The 10,197-nt window shown below is 37.0% G+C and overlaps 1 long non-coding RNA gene across 1 annotated transcript; it reads right to left on the bottom strand.

Moving 5' to 3' along the window:
• Nucleotides 1-480: 480 nt before the first annotated feature.
• LOC109099645 lies at nt 481-9,176 on the bottom strand. Its single transcript, XR_006157720.1, has 6 exons — nt 8,736-9,176; nt 8,150-8,185; nt 6,189-6,257; nt 5,836-5,884; nt 5,254-5,374; nt 481-2,046 (listed from the first exon to the last, which is right to left on the bottom strand). It is a non-coding gene; the product is annotated as an uncharacterized LOC109099645 (long non-coding RNA).
• Between the last annotated feature and the right edge of the window lie 1,021 nt (nt 9,177-10,197).

Here is a 10,197-nt window from a genome sequence, read left to right on the forward strand (position 1 = left end):
GTTTCTCTCTGGCGTAAATTGACACATCCTGAGAGGGAATAAACTTTTGGAGGAAAAGCAGCGTCCTTCGAAAAAAAAATGCCACAATTCATTTCCCGAGTTGCTGACCAAGTCTGTGGAAGTTTCTCTACTGGTTTTCTTGGGAGATGGTATCTTATTAACTGAATAAAACCCCACTGGAGAAAAAAAAAAGTCTCTAGCTGGTCATTAGCTGGACTACTAGCTGATATGGCCGAGGTGACCTGGTAGACCATCTTGGATATTACATTTCTGAACTGATTGTTATCATGTTATAGCCAACAACAGAACAATAGATTAAATTAAAATTCTATACTATTTTCTCCAAATAAATAAATAAAATTATATATATGATATATATATATATATATATATATATATATATTATATATATATATATATTTATTTATTTATTTTTTGATGATTGTGATACATGAAATGAGATGATACATCATGATGGGTTTATCCTAATAAATAAATTCAAATTCAAAATCTCCAACATAATCTGAAAAATGTCATGATTTAGATAAACTGTGCATCCTTAATCTTAAAGCTAGAAGACCACAAACTTGCATTCAGTTCTGGCTCTGTTCAGGTATGGAATTCCATTCACATTGGAAATTGTCAGTCTGGTTAGTTAAGATGACAACAGAAAAAAATTATGAACACATGCTCCTGGTCTGTCCAATTCATTAGTGTACAAAGAAAACTATGTCTGTCTGATGTCTGTCTGTCTTCCTTTCTTGCAGATGCCACTAAGGCTGCAAGGATGGGAAAAAATAAAGTTAACAAATTAAATATGAAATGCAGAATTTCTTGCCGCTAGTTAATGCAGTAGAGCAAATACAGTTTTTGATTAAAAGGATCATTGTTGTGATGCTCTTGACTTTACCTTCAGCTTCCACATCCCAGACAAAAAGTCTAAAAAGGTGCAGCCGGTGGCGTTTCAGGATGGGACATTGTGAAGTCACATTCAGGTCTGGCTCCATTATGGTGTGGAATGCTTTTCACATCGAATATTCTGTTTTACTCTGAAATATGACACATTATGGAAGTAAAATGGATTGCAAATGCCATTTCTGACTTTATCCATGTTCCAAGACACATTTTGACCACCTAAACTTAGTATAACTTAGTTTTCCACCAGGGAGTCCACTTAACATATATATAAAAAAAAGGTTTAAAAGTTTAAAAAGACTCTTCACTCATGCTTTAAAAAAAAAAAAAAAAAAAGATCACCGGGCAGGTGACTAATAAAAATCAAACGGAACGCGTGCAGGTACTAGTGGAAGAATATTTCATCCACTTTGGGACAGCTGTGTCTTTTGATGGCCCTGGGAATGGAGCCATTTTAGTAGTTGATGTGTCCATCCATCGCCGATATCTAATACGCAGTTATGCAGCGCACCGAACATGACAGAAAATCATTAGCCACCATTGGCTGCTAACTGTGACATGAATGACTGAAGAAGCAGTGAAGCGTTCAGTTTTGCGTGGCAGTTAAACGTCGGCCTGAAAGAGCGAGAGCCCGGCGAGACCCATGATGAAGCATCTTGGGGGAAGGCCACCGTCACCCTCCTACAGAACATGAGCAGGAGGAGAAAGAGCACCTGTGTTACAACCAGCTAAGATCTGACACCGGGGTCAGTCGAGCCATATGGTGTCTGTTCTATACCAAAGAACTCTAAATGCCAGCTGATAGTGCAGAGAGTCACTTTGCTATGAGATGTGGCTTTGCACAGCTAGCTGGACACAAAGAGGAAGTCAACACTTCGAGGGCACAAAGGGGAACGGTACATTTTCAAAATCTCAGTAATCCTGGTCCCAAGGCAGTTTGATGGGAGAGGATTTGCCTAGCAGACCAGTAGACGGGTGCGATGCCTGCAGACTGGAAGAAAGAGTCATTCCAACATCACTCCCACATGTGCAAGCCTCTATACTGTAATGAAAGGCAGTTTCCTGTCTTCTCCCCATACTGGGCCATGTAGAGTTTCTGCACAGAGTTCCCCTGAGCCCTATCACCTCATCCTGAGAGAGAAAGACACACACACACAGATGGAGACTCCTCAAGGGACTGACCAGTCTGTCTGTGTTCACTGACTACAGACAGTGTTATTCCGGCTCCCTCTCGTCTCAGCAGTCCATGTTCATTACTGAAAAATGTTTTTCCTTGGTTTCAAAGTGGGAAACACGTGAATTAAAAAGGTAGAAAATCGTCAAATTACAAATTGAGTCAGCGCCTCAATTATTTGCTTCATTTGATAATAACGTGTGGTTAATTATTCAAAGAGGTTAATTAAAACGAGGTTGATGAAACTGGAATAATGCGAGGGCTGCTAATATTTCCCGTCTGTCCAACTTGCATGTCTGAGCTAAATATTTTTGACAATTAAATCCTAATTAATATAAACATCAAGAAATATTAAATCAACACTCATATGTTCATTTAATCATGTGTCCTAGCGCTTAATGGGTTTACCATAAAATGAATATTATAGTACTCTCATTTATTTTATTATACAGTATATTTTAAATACAACAATGACTATGCTCACAAACAATCATCTAGTAAAGAAATAAGCAAAAACATTACAGTGATTTTTACCACAGTTAAACAGTGTAGTTATGCACTATTAAACAGAGACTAAAACCTGGTAAAATCACTGTAATACATGGAAGTATGACAAAAAACCCAATGCCCATTAATACTAAATACCCAATATTACTAATAATAAACTGTAATTATTTGTTAAATGGGAAGTTTTTTGGGGTCTTATTATTATTGTTACCAATAATACTATGACCCCAAGTTTAATAATTACATTTCATTATTATTATTATTGTTGTCCATATTTAGAAAATGTTTTGAATTAGCATAACTGTAGATCATTTACTGTGTTCATTTTTATTGGTTTATAGCTAACTGCATTGAAGTGAATTATTTAATCTAAAATTATGCATTATATAAAAGTGTAATTTTAATCATCCATGCAAGCACTAGTGAAAAGAAAGCAGATGTTGTGTTTTTATTGGTGTCAGTGTGAATACCAGGTTAAGCTGGTGAGCGACAAACAGGGAGGTGAAAGCACTTTCTCAGTCCCACTGGAGAGTCTTGACGTGAGCCCTACGGGGCATTATTATGGGACCCGGAGCGATGTTTCAGCTTCCAGTCTAACTGCCCCGCCAGTCAGCTTGCTTTATTTACTCTGAGCACTGTGTCCGTCTCACTGATGTGTCTGCTAGGGCTGGGGAAATAAAGCTGTTCGTCTTTTTATGGCTGCCGGTACTGTTTACGGCTGATGTGTCCTAACCGCCAGCCGATGCTATTTATCTGCCTCCAGACATCCGGCTCACTCGCTACGATTCCCTCGTGCAATATTTCACCTCGAAGTCCATTCCTCAACTGAAGTGTCTATACACACATGTGTGTTTGGGGTTTGCTGGGTGAATATCTACACTTAAAAAAGACATTCAGGTGATCACAGTTGGGTAACAGCTTAAAAAGGGTTCAAATGGTTAGTAAAAAGGTTCTAAATCTTTCTAGCAGTGCTTGTGTTAACGTTAAAGGCACAGTTCACCCAGAAAAAAAATCTTTCAGCATTTACTCACCCTCAAGTTGTTTCAAACCTATATGAATTTCTTTCAGCTGTTGAAGACAAAAGAAGATATTTTGAAGAATGCTGGTAGCCAAACAGTTGACGGTAGCCATTGATTTCCATAGTACAGAAAAAAAAAATACTATGGAAGTCAATGGCTACCGTCAGCGGTTTGGTAACCAACACTCTTCAAAATAAAATATTTGCGTTTAGCAGAAGAAAGAAACTCATACAGGTTTGGAGCAAGTGGAGGGTGAATAAACGATGACAGAATTTTTATTTTTGTGTGAACGAGCACTTCAAGTATGAAACTTTGACAGCTTATTTGTGTTACCAAGATTAACAATATCTCAACATATTGAGATACTCAGTACTAGAACTATCCTTAGTAACAATTCTATAAAATCGTTATATTTTATTAATAACTACTAGTCAAAGACAAACATTTAAAAATTATTTTTTCCTATTCAAATTTATTTATATATTCAAGATTTCTCACTATATGAAATTAAACTTGTTTCCACCAATAGCATCATGAAAGAGTCATTTCCCCTCCCGTCTCCAGTCAATAGGAACTGACCGGGCTTTTCGACTAAAATATTTTCATCATGGGCTGGCAGCACCCTTTCATGCTTTCTCCCATGGAATTCATATGGACATGCTTGGTTTAAACCACCTTATTAAAGAAAATAAAAAATAAAATAAAAAAAGGATTGTAGGAGGAGAGTGTGCTTGTGGGGGAGAGAAAGAAAAAAAAAAAAGCCTGGGCCTGTAGTAAATCCTGACACTTCCACGCACACTTGAATTTCATTTCAAACACTTGTCTTTCCGTACCATAACAGATGTCAGCTCCTCTGATGTCGCACTAGCAGGAGGCTGAATAAGGTCTCACTCTTGTGCGTTTTGAAGCTATCAGTCGACGCGACTCTGTGTTGTGCCACATCAAAAAGGGGAGACACCGCGTCACCTGCCGAGCTCTGAGCGAATATCTTCAAATCAGTTGTCCAAGACATTTCCCCCTATTAGTGCTCCACTCCCACACAGGCTTAAAGACGCAGACGGGCCTCTTTTGGATGTGCTAAGCGGGCCTCTATGTTACAGCTGATAGATCATAAAGCCTAGCTGCTTTTATTATGCCGCGTGGTGACATGTCCGTCAAAGCTCTGCGTGGAGATGCGAGAAAAGAGGCTGGGGATGTAACGCAGGGATGGAGACGCAAGCTGCTACACAACTAATAAACAAAAGCGCAACTTGTGTTCACCCAGCCGCTGCTGAGTGTTTGAAAATGCCATGTTTACCACAGAGCTGCTAAAAGGGCAGAGAAGAACAAGAACACGGCAGAACACATTATCATTACAGCTAATAAGCAGGCAACTGGTCAGAAATTCAATATAATTTTTTTAATTCCCATTTTTGTGGGAATCCGAATCAGATAAAAGAGCCTTAGATAGACAATACATACATAATATAAAAAAGTAGAATTCCACTCACAATACAGCACAACCTATTGTAACCTAACACTTAATTATGATGTTTAACATTTATTTAAATACGGTCAATTTGCAGTTTCAATGTTCGGAAAAACTAAATATGTCAAGTAACATGCATGCTTCTGAAAGGTTGTAGGTCTGGTACTCACATGGGTGACACAGGTTCGAGCCAGGCCTGTGATGTTTCTTCATCTATTTCCCCTAATCTATTTTAAGTCTCCTCCTCATGGCATCTCTCTAAATTTGTATCTCAAAAAGACCTCAAAAGCCCTAAAAAAAGAGAAATGAATCATATGTAATTAAAAGTAAAAATGAATAAAAATATTATTAAAATATTTTAAATACATTGAAAAAAAACAGCAAAGAAACAAAATTAAGAGTTGCAAATAAAATAAAATCAGTATCAGGTGAAGTTTTTGATTTCAGGACAGCCTGAAATACATGAATACATAAAAAGAACTACAAAAATATATATAAATAATAATAATAATAATATAAAAAATAATAATATAAAAAACCTAACCTAATAAAAAAGTATGTGATTGACTGCAATGCAAGTAGTGTTTGGTGTATTTGAAACACACTATAGGTACACATACACTATAAGTATTTATAGAGATGCAAGACTCGAGTGTGTGTGTGTGTGTGTGTGTATTTCTTGAAAGCACGTGGGTACTGGAAGTGTGTGTTTTGGGGGTGAGTGTAATCTGAGTAGATCATGTTTTCCAGACCTCAGATGAAGAAAAACAGCTCTGGCAGTCTGCCGTTTCATCTCCTGCACTGGGGTCCAAAACAAAGAGAAGATGATTGATTGGATGATGAATAATTTAGAGGCGGAGAGCTGTGGGATGAGCAGCACATGCGTGAGGCTGCCCCGCTCCTGGTCTCTCCTTAAAGATCGCATTACAAGAAAAAGTTGCCCCTGATTATACTAATGTGTGTCAATGTTCATTTGCTAACCTGATATATGGAAAATGAAAGAAGCCAAAACAGAGTGGCACTTTGGGAGGAAAGAAAACGGAGGATCCCTGTGCAGCCCATCACAAACTTCCACTTGATATAGCGCAGAGCGGATTCAACATACCTGCTCATACTCAAATGGAATTTGTTCCTACAGATCTTTAGGCTGAGGTGGGCTCCTCATTACACGTCTCTGTAATGTTTGAACATATTTAATGAGCATGCAATACAGCACACTGAATAAGCATAGATGTAAATTAGCACTTCCTTAAAACACAGCACCTCTCCTCTCAGTTAGGAACAGTTACAGAGATGCTGGTTCAACACCCCCCACCCCCCCCATAGCAATTATAGGACTGACCACAGGGGGCACTGATGTGACGTATTTGCAGCCACACAAAATGAAGTGGAGATGCACACAGGGCTTTTTCCCCAATATCAACTCTAATGAAATTTCATTTGGATTGTAAATGTACAGTAATTTACTGACATAAATGTGTAATGGGACCCTGAATCCACCGACATTGTGCTGGCTAATCAACTCATTTGACAATGAATAGAGATCTATTAAGAAAGAACTTAGCATTTCACATGCTTAAAATGGGACTTTTCCATGAAAAAAAAAAAAGGAAGAAAGAAAAAATTTAACTTTTTGGGGGATTGTTTTTAGTGCTGGTCTCATTTTGTATGATTTCCTCTAAAAGCCTAAACTTAGTTCAAATTTATCATAGCCGTTTCAAAACAGATTGTTTCAAAAAATCCAATTTCTGATGTGCTTTGAATTAGATTCTCGCACATGGAAACAAAATAGCATTAGCAATGTTATTTGAAAATTTTAAAATACCTTTTTTTAATAAAGAAAATAAAAGAGAAATTTAAAAAAGGAACAAGACAGTGCCCTACAAAACTGTTTATTATTTATTTTCATATTTTAATTTATTATATTAATTGTTTAAATATTTCATGCAATATCTCATTAAATATATTTCAATTTAAACTTAAATAATAAAATAAAAATATGATCATAAAAATATCTAATAAGAATGTTTATTAAAATGTGAAAATATTGTGGAGATTTTATTTTTTTATTTTAGTGTGATTTTAAACAGAGTTTTAAAAAAGATTATTCTAAAACAGAAAAAAAGGAAAACAATATAACTTCAGAAAACACACTGATGAAAAACCACTATGCTAATATCCCAAGAGGCAATCCACTGTAAAAACATGTAATCAAATTGAATTTCAATTTTGTGACCAAGTGGTGTGTAATGGAAAGATTGCTGGATGCAAATCATCTGCGCTCCTAGTCAGAAATCAAGTGGCGTGTGCATGCATGAGTGTGTGTGAGAGCGAAAGTATAATTCACCCCCTGGTAAGAGTAAATTCAGAACGGTGAGGGTGAATCAGTTTCGAGGCGAATGATTGAGCCCTCTTCCTCAGATCCCGCCATCAATGTACAAATGAACAGCTTGGAGGTGAGATACCCGGTGAGGAAGAGGCACTATCACGCCAGTTGTCATTATTCGTCTCCTCTAGTCCCTGAGAATACTGACGCCGAGGGTCCGGGAGGGGGTGGGCTGAGATGGTGTCCTGTTCGAGGCTTATAATGGCCTCCAGGACAGAGAGAGATGGAGTACTGACAGACTGAGGCAGTGTGACATGGCGCTGCAGCACTCTTTTAATTCTTTCACTTCTCTAGCCAGTCGCTCCTGCGCGGGGTACGGCGGACAGCACTGGGAGAGCAACGGTGTGTGATATGAAGCGGACTAGCATCCACACACCCACATGTGCTAAAAAAAAATGACTGAAGGCTCATCTATCACAAGAAAAGTGCTGCTGTGTTTCTGGTTGTGGGGCGGTGGGAAGTTGCAAGGTCATAGTAATTAAGAAAGACCTGCCTTTAAGGTTAGGATATCTCTGGCCACCTTTAAAAGTCCTTTCAAACTACATTTTCAGTACATTTTGTGCTTAAAGTGAGCTTGAATTTATCATTGAAATGTTTAGATTCTGTTGAACTTTGAAGCTTCTGCAATGAAAGAATTAAAATAGTTGACCTGTAAATGAAAACTATGAATATTTACTCACCCGCATGGCATTCCAAAGCTGTATGACTTTTTTCTTCTGTGAAACACAAAATAGAGTGCTTAATGTTTAAAGTGTTAAAAACGACAAACAGAACAAAGTAGTATCATAAAAATAAAAAAATTAAAATCTCTAAACAACAAGAGTTCCAAGGTCTTAAGAAACCTTTATACAAGGAAAAAAAATAAAAACATCCATTCAAATTATTATCCGCTAAAACGAAAATAAAATTTTGGTACAGTTAGTTGATTACACATGAGAACCAATTGTGTTTTTAATCATTTTACAGTAAACATGCTATAATGTGTCTTCATGCGCTACATTTGAATTTCTGCAAACACTTATGAGATTTGAATATAAGTTTTTAGGTAAATAATGGCTTACATGTTGACCCAATGCTCATAAACTATCGAATGAGTTCAGAATATAGTGTATAAGTAATATGGGCCACGCTAAATACACACTTGGAAAGACATGAAGGTGAGTAAATCGTGACAGAACTTTCATTTTTGGATGATGTGACCCATTTTTTTTTTTTTTTTTTATACAATATTGTACCTTTACAAAAACACAGTCATTTGAACCTTACTGTTACAATGATGAAGCGAAGAAATGAAGTTTCCAGCGGAGCCAACTCTCTGAACGATCCCAGCTGTTGCTCTGTGTCACTGAACTCTCAGGTAATTTTGAGGTGAGGTCATTTTAACCTCTGAACACACACAGGTTACAGCTGAAGTCAATGGAAAACAATGGAGGATGATGGGTAAGTAGTAAATACAAGTGCCTGTGAGGTATAGTGTTATAGTTCTCTGACCGGAATGAGACTGACATCACTTTAAAACAAAGAACGAGAACACCACACATACTGAAAACAACCTGAGTAATGAAAGACATGACTTTTGCCCATTCATAATGTAAATTGAGCATTCTAAAGTTTAACCTGATTTCAATTGGTTTAGATATAATTACCATATCTCATTTCATTGAAATGAGACTGTCTGTTGAATTAAGTGCTCAATTTTGTGTTAAATGATTGACAACTATTCAGAGTAATTGATTCTATAATGAGATATTTCATGAAAGAACCGTCTGCATTTGACTATACATTTTGCATTATTGTATCTTCATGCAGCTGGTGTGTTTACTCTAAATAATAAAAGGAAAAAAAAGCAATTATCTCTCAACAATTTCACACTAGTCTTGTTTATAAGTGTAATTTACCACAATTATATTTTCAAAATGTTCATGAATGTTCATCCTGGATTGCTTCACCAGACCTCCACTGTGAGTCTGTTACTTTAAATGTGATTTTTGTTTATTTTTAAAAATAAAATCAAATTCTCCTGATGCTTATTCTTTGTACCTGATATTGTCTCACTTTCAAAAGCATTAATGGTTATTTGTAGCCTGTTGTAATAGTTGTATTCAATTCTCTCAATTGTACTGAGTGGCAAAGCCCAATTTCATCCTCACTGAGCTGATAAGGGAAGAAACTCATATGTGCAGAGCATGCTGGGAAACCAAAGAGCCGATAGGACCCGGATGATTTTTAAGAATCAAATGAGGCTTTACCGCTCAGAACAAATCCGAGACCCACTCACAAATATTACAAAAGTCTGTCACCGATGCTCAAGAAGGCCACACACACTAATTCTTACCAAGAATAATGTAACATTTTAGGATAGTTTGTGTAAACTCAGTTATCAACTTGCCTGGTTTACAGTATGTAAATGTTATACCACATAGAGTCTTCGGGACAGCATAAAAAATTGTTCTTAAGATGTATTGTAGATCCTGTAAGGTTTATTATGCCTAATATCAAAATCCAGTTTAATTTGGAACAAAATAATGCAAAAACACAGTATTAGGAGACTCGAATACCTACTTCAAATGACTTTGTGCAAAACACACCCAAAGACTCCAAATGCCATCAGAGTGGTACTTTAACCGTCTTCTCCTCAGTACTTCACTGGTCAAAGAGAATGCAAATGACATGCCAATCAAATCACCTCAGAGGCATGGGATGCGTTTGGAGCCTGTTTAAAAGGCCA

This window comes from Cyprinus carpio, chromosome A4, assembly GCF_018340385.1.
Source record: "Cyprinus carpio isolate SPL01 chromosome A4, ASM1834038v1, whole genome shotgun sequence".
Lineage (NCBI taxonomy): Eukaryota > Metazoa > Chordata > Actinopteri > Cypriniformes > Cyprinidae > Cyprinus > Cyprinus carpio.